Genomic DNA, 21,230 nt, shown 5'->3' with positions numbered 1-21,230 from the left:
CTGGAACGAAAACACTTGCCACCGTTGCCACGTGTGTGTGTTCCATGATGGTGGATGCGACATCTCTCAGTCTACCTGTTTGGCACACATTCTTTGTACATATTATACATAGAAGCAGAAAACAAGAGAAAAAGGTTACAAAAAAAGAGGGAAAAGGGAAGGGGGAACAAAGAACAGTGCACAGCCATAGGTGGCAAGGTTCTGCTAGTGAACATGCTCAGCAGGTTCCTGCCTGACACTGACAGCAACAGCTGTTGCCAGTGCCACAGCAGTCACGACACAAGAACGGGGAAGTGGAGGGGGGGGAAGGATTCTTTCCTTTCAGCTTTTTTATAGGATTTATAAATACATTCCTGAATGCATATATACACTCGTGTCATTGAGAGGCTGTAGTCAAGAGAAGGAGAGGAAGGGTGCTGCATATTGGCGTCATTTGAGTGTGAGTGGAGGAACAATCTCTTGCACGATTGGCCTACATTGCCGTACCTCTTGTCGGACTGCTCTATGCCAGTGATGTGCGTCGTGCAAAGCAGAGACATAAGTCTTGCTGTCCATCTGCCATTGTTCAGGTTAACGCGTGTGCTATTGCATGCACCGCTAATGCCATGCGGCTGACACTGGCCTGTTTTGTTTGCAGAGTGTTTGTTACGGGTGGGAATTTGTTGTTTCTGCCGCTCCCTTCTTAGTTGATCCTTGCGCAAGCATGCAGACATCTGTCCTGGAAGGGGGAAAACAAGAAAAAAAAAAAAGCTAATGGTAAATTCCATTTGCTGTTTCGAGTAAATTCCATTTGCAGTTTCGAGGATGCTACCTGAATGTTTGAGAAAGCGTTTGGACTATGCTCAAATTTCACAGAACCAAACCTATCACAGAAAAGCATTGCAGTACTCTGCGCTACAGCAGCACAGAGTTTGTTGCACACAATATGCACAAGTGTCACTACATGCTGTAGCACTTCTGGATAAATCCGTACCCCAGCAGTGGAGCAAGAGAAAGGAATCCGCTGCATAGTGAGATGATGCCTAACAACCATGGAAAAACATGAATCTGTTCTTAATCAACTGGTGGAATGGCGTTCTTCTGTAGAGGAAAGGAAAAAAGAGCTATAGATTGGCCAGTGGAGTTCACCTTAAGGCATGTGGACTGAGCAGGACCTCTACTTTCAAACTTAAAAAACACAGCATGTCCCTACTTGCATTCATCACAGTGACCTTTTAGCAAATCGATGCGTGCAGGAACTGCCTCTGCAAGATTGCACTTGTCGATTTGTGGGAAACACTTAATGCTCAGCGCAGCACAACATGGCTTTCACATAGATCCGCAGACTTTGGGCGCCAAAAATGGTTCATTCTATACTCTAATTCCACCCAGGCAGCTTGATGCAGAAAGCACTTCTGCTGCTACTTCCACTGCGATGCTTGCTCAGTGACTTGTGGTAACCTTGTTTCGTTTAAGAGCTCCTCTCAGCTTTCGGACATGGTGCACTCGTTATCTTCCTCAGCTCTGCAACTCAGGACAAGTTTGAGGCTTGGACACATGAACAGGCGTGTGCTATAATGTATTCACATAGTATTGTTTGGTGCAGTGAAGTCGCACTTCTTCATTGTACCTCTTGGCCATCTCAGTTCGATACTGGGCTGTCATTAATCACTCAGTGTCCCATCTGAAAAGAAAGCACACGAGTTTGGCTCGTCCTCCTTCTTCCACACTAGGCTGCGCTCCCGGTTCATCTTGAATTTGCAGGAGCCCGAACAGAGGCTAATGCAATGGTGCTGCAATCTCTCAGGCTGGTTGCATCACACATATTTGGTCCGGCTACTGGTTTCAGAAGGACGGTGAACCGTCTTTGCATGCCAGTCATGTTAGCACTGTGTTGCACGAACACCACCTGTGTTCTTGTTCGAATGTGCCCTGCTGACCGCCTCGTGTGCTTGGAAACTTTGGACGAAAGGCCGAGGGTTTCCTTATTGCACGACGCATGACTGGTGGGCATGGGCATCCACTGCTGCAGTTTATTGTGGCCACCTTCTCGCAGTTGTCTGATATCTCGTTGGCCGCAGTCGCTAGAAATTCCACACACAGACACCTCTAGTTTGTTCCGCCACCATTCCCTTTATTCCCAGTGTCTTGCTTGCACTGGCTGTACAAGGCATAGAGCAAGGTGCGAGGTTATGAACCACAATAAACAGGAAGTGGCAGCTTTATATATAATATATATAACACACACACACACACACACACACACACACACACCACACACACACACACACGCATATATATATATATATATAAACACACACACCTAACATGGTTGAAGATGTGTGCCACTACGCCGCGATTGATGTGTTGCTGTGGGGGAGAAAGAAAAAAAAATAGCCATGATTGCTCAACACTTTTTATACATTGGTTGTGTAGCATAGTGATCGCGTGGTTGAATCTTTCCGTGTAGCTTCGTGAGGTCGTGTTTGTGTAGTCAGTCCCATGACAACTGACCTGCTACACCGAGGCTTTGGCCCCAGTTTATTATATTGGGTCGAGTTTGCTGGTATTATATCGCGCCATTTACATTTCGCTTCCTCCCATCCGAAATTGCTGGCGTTGTTCCTGCCTTGTTTTGTCTTGGCAGGCGCCGGCATGGGTACTAGTTTCGTGCTGTCACCACTGCCTGCTGGGTCAGCGGTGTGAAGATGCACGAGAATAAACGCACTCTGTAGCTAGCTCACATGAGACTACGCATCATTAAAGATCTTATAAGTGGCATCGATGACCTCTCACAGAAGGGCCGTGGGTGCCTAACATCCAAAGTGTGGAAAGAGCTGCAGGCTATAAGGTAAGGTTAGCAACCTTACTCAGTGAAAATCTCGTACGGTGAGTTTATTCTTGTGTGCCCTTGCAAAATGGGCCCAGCAGTTCAGATGCAATGAGTGCCAGTACCAGCCACATTGCTATCCATTTTCACTTCACCAGGCACCGATACTAGCTTGCACTATTCTAACCCTATTGGAGAACATCCCTGGATTATTAAGTACTGTTCACACGTGCTGGGAGCAAATCCTGGCAGCATACACCACTCGCACAATGTCAGTTAGTTGTTGGAGCATGGTGTGGCCACTTCTGTGCCAGTCGTGGTGTGGAAGAAAAAAAAGAATCTCTTAATATATGCTGGGCATTGTTTTGGTGCCTTTGGCTGGGAGCATGCCATGGCATTTCCTTTCTCTTCTTTTGCACCACAGTGGGACAGAACTGCTTTCAGGGAAGGCTAACTGTGTTGCTTGTTACATTGTAAACCGAACTGATGACCCGTGCATCTTTCAGCTAGGTCGAAGCAGGACAGCCAAAGAAATGTATTCAGTGTACATAACAGTGGGTCCAGTGCTTTACTTGATTTCTAAACCAATACGTTAACAATTTATATGTGGATTCGCTGGGCACTGGCATTGCATAAAGCACAGCAGCTTGTCTTGTTGTGGCACAACTTTGACCATCTGATGTCTTTCTTTTTTTTTTACTGCAGCCATAGGTTTAGGCATATGAAACAGCATATTCATGACTTCATCACCACTTCGAGGACAAGAAATGTTTTGGAAGAGAAACTCCTCTTCTTTTTTACTATTATTAAAAAAACTTGTAAGCCCTGTCATTTGCCACTGTAATGCAGTAGCAGTGGCATTCTCTCGCTGATCACGATCTCACGGGCTTGATTCCTGCAGAAGGGTTGAAAATTGAACTTGCTGGCACATTGTTGGCAACCTGAGAACAGCACGATTCCTGGCCATGGCGGCCACATTCTGCCGGAGGTGGAATGCAAAAGTGCCAGTTTGCCAAACCTTGGGTGCATACGAAAGAACACCAGGTGGTCAAAACTAATCTGGAGCCTTCCACTACGGCATACTTTGCGGCCCCTGTCTTGCTTTTGGGAAAATGTTATCCCCATCCTTAAACCTTAAAAATCTGCCTTAAAAATCAATAAACCTTAAAAATCTGCATATTCGATGATTCTGTATAGTCATGTAATATAACGTTGAGCTTTTTTTCCTATTAGGATCCTTTATATGGGAGATAATTGTGTTAGAGGTTGCAGGGTTTGTGTCTTTCTGTTGTTAATGTTTCTTTTTATAGATTCCTCCATGAGAGCACAACCTGGTGGTCAAAATATGGACTACCCCGTCAAAGTGCCACCAAATCTCCTCCAGAGAGGCATAATCAGATTTCTGCATCTTTTCTAAGCATGGTGTTAAGTTTCCTGTGTACGCTGACGCCAAATGGGAGCTTCTCCTCCTAAACATTTCTTGCACTCATAGGAGCATTACATGTAAGCTTGATCAGCTGCGAGTTCTCCCATAATGTGCTTGCATGGCTGTGAGGCCAGCCCATCTTTTCTTTGCAACCGAGTTTTGAGTTGATCACGAGTGCTTATGCTGTTTGCGTCCCTAATTTTTCTCACGGTGGCACTTTCCAGCCATGTTTCTGTCTTGCATTATGATTGCACCTCATTGCAGCTACACTCCATTCTATATTTAGCAGGCTATGTGTGGAAGCTGTTGTAGTAGCACTACCATGGGAGTGTATAAGCCCACATATTCCATTGTGAATTAACTTCGTCTGTTGCCACCTTAACGTCTGTAGTTCAAGTAATGCCAAATTTCACAATCTTTTATCGTGGTGTTTTTTTTTTGGTACTTGGCACGTGCTGAAAATCTTTTTGAACACAAATGGCATGCAGTGCATCTTGAGGGAGATAGATGAAGGACGGAAAAGAGGACCGAGACTGGCTGGCTCCCTTACTCTGGGGGAAGGGAAAGGGAAAAAAAGAAGAGATATGACAGAGTTCAGGTACACTCAGATGCAGGCAAAATGGGATTTCCACCAGTGTCACACGCAGTCACTCAGCCTGGTTGACTTCTTAAACCACAACAGTGCTGTTGTGGCTCATAGCAAAGTGCATAGCAGAATTTAAAGCTGGGCAAGTTATGGTTGCACACGATGACTTGGTGGAGAAAATGTAAGGCAAGGCTTAAAAGGCCCATCTGTCTGTCCATTTTTTCTCATTCCCTGTGTTTTATCAACCAGGTTGCTTAATGCTCTTCTTTCTATAGTAGCAATGTGCATGCATGCACTGGCCACAGTCCCAAGGCCTTGGTGCCAGAGAGAGGTCTTCCATCTAGAACTTGTTGTCAAGCAAGTTGGCCGATAGTTGGGAAAGCCATTACAGCACTAATATGGGGAGCACAGATGCCATAAGACAGGCATAGCACCCATTCTGTGCTGTCCTCTATGTCCATTTTACTAGTGCTACGATGGCTTCTACAAGTCTTCTGTCTAGCTGGCTGAGGGGTGCACGGATAGCAGACCTTTGATCTTCAGAGGAAGAACAACCACTGAGAAAATGTGCAGTTTCTTCACAAGCACAAGTGTTGCAGTTGGTGCTTTTGCTTTCTTCAATCAAGGATTAGTAAGCATCATGGGGGTGCATGCAACAACCAAACAAGAAGCGATATGACGGGCTGGCTTTACATTGGTGAAGACCAGGTAGTAGGTGCAGTTACATGGAGGACTCAGCTGAGTACAGTGCTCTCTGTGAACCGCACAAGTAGTGCAGTCCTAAGGTGTACCACTCTATTGCTTTTCATCGTGAAGCTGTTTAGATCTGCAGGTTCTTCTATAGCTTCTTTATCGATTATGACTGTAACACACAGAGTCATCGTTTTATCCAATGACAAATTGTTTTTATGTTTCTTGCTCCTAATGTGTGATGCAAAAAAATGTCATATTGGCTGAGTGGCTGTGACGTTCTGCTGAGCACACAATCAAGGATTCGATTTTTGGCTCTGCCAGCTGCGTTCTAACGAAGGCAGAATGCAAGAGTGGCTCGCATGCCAAGCGAACATTAAGGGCAGTAAGAATTAGTCGGGTGCCTTCCACTTAGTCGGATGCGCCTGGATTGCTTTGGAACATTAAACGCCATTGACTAACTCTAATCCATACTCAACGCACATTTTTTTTTATTGCAAATGCAGTCAGTGCGAGAAATAGCTCCAGTTTCCACAGCATCGCCTGCTAAGTATGAAATGGAATGTACATATGTCTTTGTAATTCTTTATCCTTGTGTTGCACTTAGAGAAGCTTATGACTTGTCGAACAGCGTACACTTCGGGTGATTGCTCTCTCTCTTTCCTCCAATACACAGGCACGAACTAATGGGAAAGACAAGGTCAGCTGAAATGTATTTTGCACACACACCACGACACGGCAGGCACCATCTGCATTGAAAACCTTGTGCTATGCCTTAAGCACAGCTTCTTGTTTCTTAAGTTCTGTAATCCATTGAAGCGTTGTACAGTTGTGTCAGTATTTAGTGAACTAGGCATTCTTTAGCCGTGGTGACTCAAATCACTGACTGAAAATGAAAGAAAAATACATTAGAAGTCATTGGGAAGATAAGCAAGAGTAAGAGATAAACCTGGAAGTGAAAGTCTTAAAAAAAAACACTAATGGTACATTCGACTTGTCGCTCTCAAGCACTCTTGTGGTGCAGTTTGCACTCAAATGGTCAAAACTGAGTGCTTGGAACTCATTTGTTAGGTTCAGTCAGGGCGCCGTGTCCCAGCTCAGAGTGCTTGGAGGCACTCTTACCTTCAAGGTGGAAGCCATTTGAGATCTAACAATCTCCATCACGTGGCTACTCCAAATGCTCTGGAAGCAGCTTAATGTTTGGCTCAGACAGGCCTCCTGTGGCTCAAATGTCGAAATGCATGGCTGCAAACCAATTCAGAGTGCAGTAGGAGTCAGTCGAACATACCATAAACAGAAAATTAAGTTAAGCGTTATCAGTAAATTTTGCTTCCACAAAACAAGAAAAAGCCACTCCAACACAGAGAAGGCTTTGGTAAGCCAGAGAAGACATCATAACGAAAGATGGTTGGCGATGCTGCCTTGAAGTTTCCACTCCAACCAGCCAAATTCTGAAGTGTGCGCTCTTTGAGAAGCTTTGCAACATGCATAATTGAGAAGCTCCGGTATTGTCTGGTGGATCGTGCCTTTGAAATTCTATTTGCGTTTCTTCATGGAAGAAGGTTTGTTATCAGCAAAGATGTTGAATACCCAGCTTCTGTTTTTCGATTTTGAACCCATGTCAATTTGGACCCTGATCAATTTTAAATCCAGGTCATAGCACCGATGGTATCAGTCCGACATCAAGGATCCTGTGGTATTTTCACATATCTGTAACTCATTTGTACAGGGATAGTCTACAAAAATTGCTTTCTTAAGCTTTTTTTCACTTTCTGCTGCAATATATGTGGTCCTTTTTCATTGATATACAATGAACTAGTAGCTAGCGAACATCGCCAAAATCTGGGACATCTCGAGAATCTGGTGCAGGAATTTTACGGTGGTATTACGAATTGTCTCGTTCTTATGTGGTTTGCAGCTTACCAATACCCCGCTTACAGAACCACTTGCCTGTGCATAGAGCAACCGAACATGGTGCTTTGTTTCCTCATAAAAGTCCTCCTCACTTGGGAAGACTTTTGGGAGTTGGTGGCCCAAATGTGTCCCTACTATTTCACGGGTTCTGCTGAAAGTCATTTTAGTAACTATAGAAATCTAATCATGTGAATTGGCTTTGAAATTCCGTAATGTACAAAAAAAAATTTTTTTTTGTTGTCTTGAGCCATGCTGCGAAGGTTTGCTTGCAATGATTTTTTTTTTAGCTGCTGTTCTGATTTCTGTCCTTTTATGCCCATTTCGTTTTTTCTTTTTTTTTTGGGGGGGGGGGGTGGCTCAGGCTTACCTTAAACCTCAGCTTGAAATTTCATGAATAGCAGTCCTTAACCAAAGATACTGTTCAATTTGAAGCAGAAGTAATGTCAACTTTAAGTAGGATGTCAACATAAAAGAATTCTGCAAATAATTTATATTTTACTATTTTTTATCTTCTTTAACAAAGCTCTGTTGAAAGATCTCTATGACATGACTTTGGTTCACTTATATCATTTGATGTACACCTGGGGATGAAAACTTGCACAACTTCACACCAGCACTTCAAGAAAAGAATGAATTTTCGTGCAGAATCGGCATTTAGTTTTGAAATTGATCATATACAGCACATGCCTCAATGTGTGAGCATTGCAGTAAGCACAGAGAAAACATATTTTTCTTGCAGATTGCCAGTTTGCAAACTTTGCTCCTCCGATGCACTCTTTATGAAAAAAATTGAAACATTGTGTTATCGTAATGACAACAAAACAATACTTCATAAACTTTTGTGATTATTGCACTAGTCCTTGCATAGTGGTGTAATGAAGCTTTAGCGTTTAATTATACTTATTTATTTACCATTCCTCATAACAGCACGCATGTAATTTTCTTTTTCCTTAACACAGAAAATGTAACGGTCAGGGACCTGAAAGGCACACGCTGCGTGAAATGCAGCACAAAAAAAGCTGCCGTGCTTGTCATGGAGCAGTTCTCAAACCAAAGAGGAACAACTTATTTCTTTGTGTAACATGGTCGTGGTATGTTGTCTAACCTGAACTGGTCTAAGCCTCAATTGTCTGCTATAGATGATAAGCGGTGGCTAAACAAATTTGCCAAGAACACAGGTTCACTAATGAACTCCACACAGGGTTGACTTGTTGAAGGTGGCTGCTCATGTTTGGCGAACACTGTTTGCTTGACAGCTGTTGCCATCGTGGAAATGTCGCCTCTCTTGCCAAGACTGGTCACAACTTGAATCATGTTTGGAGATGCTCAGTGTGGTGTAATAGCTAGGGATTCTCCTGCACTTGCATTACGTGATCATCACTGTTCTACTGAATCATAGCACTGCTTTTTTTTTTTAATTGATGCCTGTACCCATCATCTTGATTGCTTGCTCCTGCTTGCACGTGGTTTCTGCGTCACACACTTGGTGAGCCCTGAAGACTTTTCTGCTCACAATCACAGTGATTTTGCTAACTCATGTCATTTACCATTATTCAGTCTTGTCGGCATTCCTACATAGCTAGGTAGTAGCAAATTAAAAAAGTTGTAGGTGCATACAGGTTTTTATAAAAACTGTACCAAGCGATATTGACCATTAAACGACAAAAAAAAAGAGAAAGGATATTAAATGAACAAGCTGTAGTGGTTAGGTGCTTGCTTGAACTTTCGTTTTGCAAGAGGTGGGTCAAATAATGGTTCCACTTAAGTGTAGAACAGTGCCGTCATGCTGCAAGAAGGATTGACAGTATTGACCACCGACTGAACGGTACTGTTGTGTTTGTGTTGGTACAAATGAAGGAGTAGTCGTTGATATGTTGCTGCGTTTCTGCTGGCATTTTTCTCCGTGGCTGTCTCTCTGCAACAATTAATATATGGCAAGTTTTCTAAGTGCATTTACACTCTCAAACATGATGACATTGTCAAATGCGACATGACAACATCGCTTGCATTAGTGCAGCAGCTGCCCTTATACTCATGTATTGCTTCTGCATTAATTTTGACACTGTTTGTGGTTTCAGAACCTCTCTAATTTTCACCCTGTGCTTTCTGACTACACGAAGCAAATACATAAAAATGAAGCCACCACTTTGCTCTGCTGTTAACAAGCTCCAGGAAGTTGTTCCTGCCTTGAGATAATGTTAGAGAAAAAAATGCATAACTGTAGCAAAATGCCACTCTAGTGATTAACTTTAAAAGATGCATTAGCTCAGGGTGAACTTTTGATTTCTTTTTCCTGCACAACCGAAACGCATTTACAGGGAACAGGGACATGAGGCATGCTCTTGTTAGACAATCGCTGTATACATTTGAATTAACTATGTTGTATTTAAAAGGCTAAATTGTACCCTCTGTTGGAAGCACAATTTCTTCGAACAGTACATAATATTTAAATTTTGTCTGCCAAGGAAAGGTTGAAGCAGTCAAGGACAGCTGAGGGTTAGATGGTGCAATGAAAATATAAATTTTGTAGGCATAAGATGGAATCAACATATGCAAGGCAGGGGTAATCGCAGATTTCTGGGTGAAGTCTTTGTCCTGCAGATAAGCATAAATTAGGCTGATAATGATGGGGGTGACGATGATTTTGAGATGTTATAATAGTAGTATGTGCATTTTATTTAATTATATCTTTTATTACTGTTAAGGAGTTGTAACCTAAATTCTTGTTTTCATTTTCTTTAAAGAATTTTCAGCAGTGCTTTGTTCATAAAATTGACAGCCTAAATAAAAAATCTGCTTCTAACAGTCAGTGTATTTTAACAACATTTCTCAGATGCAACTCTTCAAAATTGCTCAAATTAATGTAATACAAAACAACTTCATCATTTTTGTGCATTTAGACAGAAGCTTGCAAGGAAGGGGCTTTTTAAGAGACATAAATTGGCAGTTGTATTTTTGTGTTTCTTTGCTGTGTATTCAGGGAAAACAAGGGGAACGTGGGAGATGGAAATTCAAGATGACGAGCGAAACGAGAACAAGGTAAAAGCGGGAGCCAACGTTTCAACAAGTGGACTTGCCCTTTTCAAGACAACTCCACTTGAAAAGGACAAGTCCACTTGACGAAACGTTGGCTCCTGCTTTTACCCTTTTCTTGTTTTTCTCATCGTTTTGCTGTGTGTTGTCACACAAGGAATTATTGTTTTCTTTTGTGCTGCAGTGGTTAACTAGTAGCACAACTAGTAGTTGTGGGTGCAGTGACATGCAGTCAGGATAGACCATTTAGGCTTGATGAGCAGGTGCATTCATGATTATGCATTAGTGAGATTAAATGAGATTTGTTAATTCTAAGTCGGCAAGCTTGTGAAGGAAAAAATAAAAGAGTGCAATTTCCCGAGTCAAATACCACAATATCTGGCACTTGACCAGGTGCAGACATAATGACCTCCTTGTGTGTGCGAAACATGTGGTCACTACAAGATGTTCGAATACTGATTGCACCATTTATTTATTTGTATGGCCGTAGGTACTCACAACTATAACAGCAAGGAATTTCCCATGCTTCACCTAAGCTATAGTTGCTTTCTTTCTTTTAATGTGAATTAAACAGGTACACCTTTTGTGCTAGTAGATTAGAATCATGTTTACTGAAGAGCAGGATGAATTTTGTGCGATTGAGCTTCCAACAAGGCTCCCAGAGAGGCTATGTCTGCAGCTACTCGAAAGAATGCAGGTCATGTGTTTGGTGTGAACCAAAATGATACAATTGTACCAGGATGTTTCTTTGAGACTGCCCTGTAGACAAACTGATGCTTCCATTTTATGTGCTTCCTCTTGCGTTGCGGCATATTAACCTCGTGCAGCGCTACGAAAAATTATTACAGGTAAAATGGGTGCCAATTTGTTCGTCAAGCACACCGTTGAAGGAGGGAATATACGAGTGTTGGTTGGTGGGTTTTCAGGATAAGTAGATTACACTGTTACTTCCATGACATGTTTCACGCTGTGTGGAGCACCTCAATGTTTGACTTACGCTTGAGTGCCATGCTATTGTATGAATTGGCCAGATGCACACGTGGCAGCCACCTTCCGCTGAGTGGGCATAAGCGGCAAGTGTTGGCCAAGGCCCCCTCGTCATTCGTCTTTAAGTGGCACCAACTACGTCCAAATGTCAGGATTTTGGGCCTTGTAGTTCCTGCTACAGGCTTGTTGATCCATGATTTTGAATTTTTTAACAGTGCAAACAGGACAGTTGTTCTTATTTCAACTGCGCTGTTAAAAAATTCAAGATGCTTCTAGACGTTAGCTACGGCAGGAACAGTGCTAAGTTCACAGACGAAGGTGAGGGCACATAGTAATCAACACAATGCACTGTCCTTTGTCCGTGTCCTTAGCGCTGTGTCCATCTGAATATGAATAACCAACTAGCCAATGCTTTCATGTTAGCGATGGATTTGTTATAAGTATCCACCAGTATTGCTTTCTTCTTGCAGTAGTAACCTTGATGGGATCTCCCTTAGCTAAACGTGATGAATTTTACCAGCGGTGGTGGCTTAGTGGCCATGACATTTTGCTTTAGTGAGGTTGTTAGTTTGATATCCAGCCATGGTGACTGTTTTGATGACAAGGAATGCAAAAATGCTCCTGTTCAGAGTATTGGATGCAACCCAGGTGGTCAAAGTTATTCCGTAGCCCTCCACTTTTATAGTCCCTGTAGTGCTTTGGGACCCCATCCATCAAATTACCTCGATATCCAATGATCCCGCATAGACCTGCAAAATCATACGGGTCTTTCATTACGGTTCAATTATACGTGTGATCCTCCTAGTGCATCCAATGCAAAACACATCAATCAAACAAAAGAAGGCATTGTAGGCACATTTCTCTTGCTTCTGTTCTCAAGCAGCCATATGCTATCAATTGCTCCGAATTACCAAACTCTTTGTGGATAGAAGACACGTAAATGCTAGGTCAAGTTGAGGGAAGTGGACAAACATGTGGGCCATTAAGGTTGCAGCTCTACCTGTTAGTATGGATCTCTGGCTACCGGCTGTGTGAGACAGACGACGTGTGTCACCTGTTCCTTGTCTTTCCATTTGTTTTGCTCTGCCATTAACCATCAATTCATATAAACTAATTTGATCTCAGTGTTTGCTATGTAAAGACACTGCAGTTTGCACGTGACTGCAGAACTTTTCTTTTTTTTTTTCGTATTCTTGCTGTTGTGAAGTTGGCAAGTGGCCTAGTGCCAATGGAAGCTGGGCACATTGTTGTGTTTGGGGAGACAAGGAAACAGCGCACAAAACTGGAGCTACTGTAATAGCTGAAACAAGTACTGATGCAAAATGTGTCTCCTTTCATCTTTTCATTTGACAGCATACCTGTTGACACAGTGTTTTCTCTTCTTTCGTTGTTTCATGTTTCTTGCACCACTTACAATCAGGTAAACGCAGTATGAAACTTCAATTCCTCTCGAAAGAACAAGAAATTAATTATGTCTTTTGACATGACCAGTTCAAAGCGCATGCCAGTAAAGCATGGCTTCAGGCTTGAAGCTGGCCTACTCATTACATAAAGAAAATTTTAGATAGTGGTCACATGATCTCAGAAAAATTATGTAAGAGATTGGTTTAATTATTTGTAGCATATCTGAGAAATGGAGACCTCATTCTGTGAATAGAGTCAGCCACCATCTATTAAAAAAAAACTGGACAAAATTTCATGTTGATGCTCTTTTAAGGGCAAGTTAAGGAGATTGGTAATTACATTAAGACATCTACATATCATCTACATATTAGAAATATTTACTGCACATTCTGGTTTGCTGTCACGGTAATTTAGACAAAATTACACAGCCGTGTGGAATCTGATTTATACGTGAATAAATTTTGAATTTATGTTCAGAACTTGCATGGCTGCATTGTGAACATGCCACATCTCAATTTCTGCTCAGTGAATTGACAGTTCGACACTTATTAACACTCGCTCTAGTCATTGCGCAAAGAACAATATGAACCCTAGTAGATGTATGCGAGCAAATTCTGGCAATTACGTCTCAGGCGCTATCACTTCATCTAGAACAGCATCACACAGCAGTTTCGACTTTAGCTTGCTGCTGTTAGGTAATTTCTAGTTATCCTAGGCAAAAATGTAAAAAAAAAAGAAAATTACTAATTGTGTTCAAGGGGACGAGTTACAAAAAATAATATGCAGCTGAAATCTGAAATTCTGCAAAGAATATAGTGTAGCTGCCTTTTAATTGGGGCCACTTTTTGCTACCAGATTCCTTATTGGGGGAAGGCATAAGGGTATGGTTGCAACATGTGCGTCTGGCCAGGTTGACATTTTTACAGGCCCTGGCTTTCTGTCTGTTGTGTGTGGTATTAATCTGCCAAACTATTTTGCTTTTGCTCGTGTTTTTATTTTACCATTACTGGGGCTGCGAATGTGTTGTACATGTAATAGGCCTCTGCTAAGAGTGAAGCTGTGCAAGCTATTTAGTCTTGTCTAGTGTCAACATTTAATACACACACACACACACTTTTTCATGAAGCGTAGCACTAGCAAGCAGTTGCAAAGATGAGCTTTCAATTAAAATTTGTAAGCGGTACTGTCAACACTTTTTCCAAGGCATCGCCGACGCCCGCTGAGCAAGCTGTTGGTGATACCATCTATACACTTTTGCCGAAGTGAGCTACAGGCAGTGTCATTACAATCAGTTACTGTGCAAGTCTTTGATGGTTTCATTGCTTATATGTCTAGTTTTTGTGTCGTCTGCAGTGGTGTTGGTAGCATCAAAATGATTGGCAGTTCTTGACAGTTGCGGGTGTTGGAATTTGTCGATAGCACCAGTAAAGAGATGGTGGTAGTTTTTTTTTTTCTCTCTTTTTGTCATTTGTCTTAGCAAAGGGCTTTCACCAAAGTATGTGGTTTGGGTGGGTGCAACATAATACACTGTGCACAGTGCACTGTGCAAACACGCCATTTTATAAAGGAAGTTTCGGGCTTGCCACATGCATACTGGCCCGATCACAAGCCTGCTGTTGGGCATGCATTGAATAACCGTTGGGCTTGACAAAGACAATGCAGAATGGGAGCAGAATGCTAAGGCAATATGTAACGAGGTGGAGTCAGGTGTTTGCATGTGATAAGACATTTTCAAACTCCCGTGGCCACTGACCGACGAGTGTTATCTGCAAACATATTACAAGAATTGTTCCGTGCTGGTCTTTTTCAACACCTCGCATAGGAGTTACTCATTCTCAGCACATGAAGAACAAAAACAAAATTAAAAAATGCACGCTGCTTTGACAGTGCCAGCGCAGCCAGAACTGCTGTTGAGAGACGTGTCATGGTAGTGCTTTCGGCATCCTGTCTTCGCTGTGACCAAGTTTTTTTTAAAGGCTGGGTGAACTCAGTGTTGCAGTATTAAAGAGGGATACAACAGTCACGTCGTCGCCTCGGTTTCTTTGTCTGCCCAAAAGCCATCTGAAAGAACATCGCAGGCAAAATGCCTCGCACAAATGTACCGTGCTCTGTTTGAGATCTCATTTAAGGTGGACCTTGATATAACGAATTATCAGTTATAAAAAGGAAATTTATAATTATTCTGATATCAGCGAGCAACGAAAATATGATTTTGATGAATGTTGTATTGATACAACAAAGGTATGTTCATGTTGGGTGTGTCTTTGTTGTAACCTGGCTTGACGATAAACAGTGCTGGCTAAATGCACTCCTTTTGCTACTCTCACTTTGTTGTCTGGCTAATCATGCTTAGCCAAAGCCGTCCTCTACAGAAATGATGTGCATGCAAAAAGAAAAATGATTAAAAAAGAATGTACATGTATAGGGTAGCCTTAGCTGAAGGCCACTGCATGGCTACTTGCTTTGATCGCATGTGCGTTTTGTGACAACGGCAACTTATATTTGACTGAAAGCAACTTTTTTGTTTGTGTTCTTTGTTGCTGTGGTATTTTATAGGGGTATACTTATTTTTTCTTGCTAAAATAGCTCATAGCCACAGACGCATTTCGGCTTCTGAGGGTATTGTGCCTGCAGGAAATCTAAGAACAAGAAAGAGACAGCTGAAATGCCAAGTCATCTTTTAGCAGATTTTGGGGGAGGATATCTCAAAAGTGGTGCTAGTCTCAGGATTTCTACAAAGCAGACATGATTTCACTACTTGGCTTCAATTTCTAACATGTGCTATAGGATTGGTAATTACGAAAGTTTAAAGAATTTAGTAAGCATTTCAGATAATTAACAAAATGATTGTTGAAATTTGCTGCTGTCTCCCTAGCCATGTAGCCTATCCGTGAAAAATGGCAGGGGCCTAGATACTTTTTTATTGAACTTGAATATACACCAGGTTAAAAGACAGTGCTCCTCTTATAATAATCTTTTTATCCAGTAGCAAAGCCATCTGATAACGAAATGTTCTATGCAACATGTAACTGTGAGCTACAAAGTAAGAAGTCAATGTCTCATATCTATGAAAATGAGATCTGGGGGGGTCGTTATTTTAACTGTATTTTATAGTCTACTCTGTCGAACTGACAGGTGCCCTCACAACAGACTTTACCTATCTGCCTGGTGTGTACCTGACTGATGTTCTTCAACCAAAGGCTAATACATGGTACTTAAAGGAGTGCTGAAACACTTTTCAAACTAAACATAGAATGACATCACTAATGAATAACAGTGCCTCCCAAATCTCCTGCCAATAAAATTTTGTGACTGCTTCAAGCACAAGCGAAGCTAGACGTAGTTATCAGACCCGATGAGCGGCTTTCTTTTTCACTTCATTTCCACTAGCGTGCTGGAAGCTACACAAGATAGACGGCAAGGGGGCGAGAGGGTGCAATGCCCAAAGGTTGCACACCTCGGCGGCGAGACAGCTCGTGGCGGCAAACCGTGGTGGCCTCACTTTTCATCTCGGAGACCACACATAGCAGATCGTTGTGTGTAGACCGGAAGTGCTAAGATGAAATGGCTTTTGTGTTGTTTTGAGATCGAAAACATATGTATTTTTCATTTACCTCAAATGAGCATTCATTGTAGTTAAATCTCGATATAAAAAAATTCTCTACATAATGAAGTAGTTAACTTTTTATAACCTTTTTTTCATAGAACATCATGTAATTAGAACCTCAATATAAAGAAGTGTGTTTGTATGCTATTTCAATATAACGAAATATCGCTTCCGCAGCAAATAAATGCCGCGACATTAAATGGAAACTTCCGCAGATGCAGATGGTCAAATGATTTGATTACAAGCAGTTGCTTGCAAACGTACCTCTCAAATCGCGCGCTGCGCGACCAAAGCTACCGACGAAGTGGGCCGCATTTATAAAGTCCAAGTGCGATAAGATCTATACGCCCAACGCACTTTGTGCTTTAACCGCAAGTGAAAGTGTGCAAGGGTGAAACAAGGAAGATGGTGGCTTTTCATGTGCCGCCTACCCATGCGAAAACAAAGGGAAAGAGGTGGAGGGGAGCGACCTCGCAGTAACGCGATCACGCGCACGCAAGGGGCGTGGCGGGGGTAATTGGCACGCGTCTCGGCCGTGGCTGCGCATGGCTATAGGGCGGCTGAGCGCATACACCGCCGCGCACCCTGCTTCAGAGGTAATCCGTCGCGTGTGTTAAGAGTGGGCGTGGCATTATGTAAGCTGTCTTCCTACCCATTTAGTATTGAAGGTTGCATAATCGTAAAAAGGTTGAGTTTCAGTGACCCGTTGGAGGGAGAGGCAGAGAAAGCATTTGCTGCCGGTGCTCTTACTGATAGCGTCGTCCCAGTGCGGGTGATGCTATCAGCCGCGGGGGCGGAGTGCACACAAAAGCATGGCTGGCTTCGCTTAATTTGGACCGCCTACGTGAAGATATTGTCGATGTGATATGAAAATGTATCATTCGTCACTGACTCCCAAATTCATCAAAATGAATTTTCTCATTCAAGTTTGCTTTCTTCAATTGCATGATAACTCAGAAAATTTTGCGGCCCCTTTGCTTGTAAGAGAAAACGATCGGCAACTGTACTTATTTGCATAAAAGGTCGAATTTCAATACAACAAAGCGAATTGCCAATTTTACCTACTTCGTTATATCGAGGTTTAACTGTATTACTGAGAATGTCCTCGCTATCCCGAAATCAGCCAGTAGCTGCTCGCAATTACCCTGCACGACGACATTGCAAAGGAGAGAGCAAGTAATTTTTCACTGCTTTTAACACAAAATTGTTATTTATTGACTTCGTGTAGTGCAATAACATTTGGCTCACATATTTGCTGGAGCCTTGTTAACAGATCTCAACATTTTCTTACTCTATTCAAAAAGGGTATACTTGGAATTTAAAAGTGCAAAGATCGAACACCAGTAAAAGAAGGACATCAACACGGTGCTTACTCACAACAAGGTTTATTCCTCAGAACCACCACACAATATATACTTTCACAGTATAACAAAATAAGGAAATTACGATGAAAAGGAAAGATAAACGGAATAGTCTATCAGACACCCTCACTGTAAGCCATACAGATTGCGTGCACAAACATGCAAAGTCAAGAAACAAGGAGCATGAATGTTTGCGAGATAGTGAACTACACATTGTCATAACGAAGTCACATCCGACACCAAAATATCTTCGTTATATCCTATATTCATTACATGCCTATATTCATTGCATGCTGACGTTGAAATGAAAGATTTTATATTTACTTCATTATATATCCAGTAATTAAATATAACAACTTTCTTGCCAATATATCGGCGTTTTTTTTACCTTGTCACATCCAATAATTTGGCTGAAGTGCCCCATATATGGCCTCCAAGCTGCTTCCCATTTTAGAGGGACCCTAAAACGATTTTGACGATTTTGTACAGACATACTGAATTGTTGTAGGTCCTTCTGATCATTAAGTGATGCATCTAAGTGCTCCACGTAAAGTTTACATCTAATTTATTATAAGGTTTTAAATATGTACATTGCTGCCAATCGCAGCACACCGCTCGGCTGAATTTTGACGTCAAATGGTTGAACCATTTGACATAAATTGCCTTAATGACGTTAGTAGGGCGAGCTATCAGACTGGCTGCCCAGGGCGCGTCATCGATTTTTTCAACTTTACGGTGAAAAAATATTGTTCGTAATAGTTGGAATGTTCGTTAATTTGTTTCTATAGAAAGTAGCAGAAAGAGAATGCACAAGGACAATTTCTCACTACCCTCAAGCACTTCCGGCACAAAGCAAGCACCGTCTGCTTGTGTTACAACATGCTCCGTGTTGATGAGAGCTCCGCGATCAGCGTTTATCTTGATCTTTTCGCAAGCAGCATGGTTCACCCTTGTTATGTTGTGCGTGTAAACGTAACAAGTTGCAGCAAACATAGCAAATGGCAACATGTCAAGCTGTAACATCACGACCCTCTGCAAGGCAGCAGACGAGTGGAGTGGCTGCAGCACATCGGACTGTTGCTATCCGATCAGTGCCAGGATTTGCGCATTTGCGGCCGTCACATTACGCTGGAGGATTATTACCACAACATTGTTTCGCGAGTCTGGTATTCGGGTAAACGCAAGTGCATGGGGACTGGGCCTGGCCACTTGACCGTGTCGCTTTAAGAGATGAGCAGAGGCGCAAACGTGAATGGTCTGCACGGTGCAGCCACCTGGTGGCAAGAGCTCAACCAAACACAGTAGCTGTAACGAAGTCTATTCTACTTTTATGCTGCTCGTGTAAATTTTTCTCAGGAGCGTAACTGTGAACGCATTGTTTTTGTAAATGTTTAAAATGTTTTACGCTTGGTAAGCTCTGCGCCACCAAGTGGCTGAATCATGCAGACTGAACAGGCCGCTCACATTCATCTACGCTAAAGCTCTTTCATCATCATGAGTTTACGGCTCCACCCATCCGTCGAAACGCCCATCTCGTCTCTGGTTATCGGAATACCGGACACACTCGGCGCTGCCACAGAATGTTCGCAACGCTTCGCTGCTTGCTGCATCGATAGCTCTCACTTGGGGTCGACCGCCAAGCTGCTGGCGGAGAGGGTGGAGAGGCTTCGCGCACTTACTCCTAGACAACTGGAAGTAGACGACATGACATGCCATCATGACGCAGAGCCAGTGAAGGCGGAGCTTAGCCCCAATCACTTGGTAAACGAGTTGAAGAGAAAATGCATGGCTATGGAGGAGGGTAACTTGTAATCATCCGTAGCTCTCTTAATATGAGACGCTTCACATAAGGTGTGGTACGAATGATTAACTGTAGCTGTAACCTACGCATCTACAAAATTTGTCTGACTGTCTCAGGGGCCCTTTAAGCATATTTTGTGGGATAGCCAACCATCAGCTGCTCAGAGGCAGCGGGCTCTCCATGGACTCTCTCTCTTCGAGGTGTAGACAACAAGGTCTATAAAGAATTGTGCACATAGCAAGCCATTCTACTCAAGCCTCTTTGGTTTCATATGGAATGAGCGTTATGAATTTATTTAATGCCTAGGCCCCGAGACCATGTGTAAATCTATTTTCTAGTTCTTTAAATTTGTTATTGCTTTTCATTTTGTTTTTGATAGACGTTTCATCACTCATATCCAGTAATTTGTTACATCCATGTTTGTTAAATCGAGGTTTGACTACCTGTAAAGCAGTTCAGTGTGTTTCTTTTCCCCATGAACCTTGCTTCTGCGAATAGCTTCCAGGGTTTAAGTGAAAATCGGCAAACACAAATTTTATTTCACTCCTAACAGTGACATGAGGCAAAGGGCTAAACAATAAGAATATGTCAGCCAAAGCACAGTACATAAGTGTCACGGTAACATTTTCACTGAATAAATTCAAGAAATACTTAGTGAATTAAGCTGCTAATGTTCTTCTGCACACTTAGTTTGACAGAATATGCAACAGCAGCCGACGCTATGGCAACAAGGTTGGTGGCGTGCTCAGCGGCGGAATCCGGAAGTGTTGCGATGTACAGGTTCGTCGAAATTCTTGGTTATTATGCAGCTCCTTTAACACTGTTGCCTTCGTTGACTTTTGCCTCTACCCCATCCTTGATGGCCTTGACAATGCCGTCATGCCATCAGTTCTGAGCAGACCATCACCTATGATGAAAATAGGGCAGGCAGAAAAGGGAGGAGGCGTGGCATAGCTAATGCACTGTCCCAACCCTTCCGCAAAGTGCCGTTTACTAGAGATCCTTTGTATGAAGGCTGCCTAGCACCACCGCTCTGTGGCCGCTACGGAGGGAAGTGGTGGCGGCGCTATGTGCGTTCGTTGTCAGCCCTCAGGGTCGCCTACATTCCTTCGTCGTACAGGCAAATTCATTGTAGGGGGCTTTCGCTGTAGAGACATTCACAATACATGTGAAAGATAGGAATTGGGCTAGGACATAGGAAAGCCACACTAAACTCGGGAAGGTAGGCAAAGAAAGGTTCGCTTTAGAATTATGCAGAAACTATCAAACCTGATCAACTAAGCCAACAGCTTCCTAACCCCTGCTGAATTACCTATGCAACTCTGTGGATTACCAAAATCTTTTTTTGTAACTTTTGCTAGCTTTTCAAAGTTTTTTTTGTAACTACTTGTTGCATGAAGAACACTTTCTTTTTCCTCTCTTTCCATGCAGCTCATAAGGACCGTTGAGTTTTTGCACAAAATAAATTTATACTGCTTTCCTAAAACTATTATTCAGTTATACAAATGAATGCAAGGTGGTTAAAGCCAGTTTGAATATTTCTTTCTCTGAAGTTGAACTAGAAATTAACCGTTTTCACTAGAGCGATGTGATAACCACCACGAAAAATGTT

Source organism: Dermacentor andersoni, chromosome 6, assembly GCF_023375885.2.
Source record: "Dermacentor andersoni chromosome 6, qqDerAnde1_hic_scaffold, whole genome shotgun sequence".
Lineage (NCBI taxonomy): Eukaryota > Metazoa > Arthropoda > Arachnida > Ixodida > Ixodidae > Dermacentor > Dermacentor andersoni.
The sequence above is the reverse complement of the archived record's forward strand: the minus strand, read 5'-3'. Positions refer to the sequence as shown.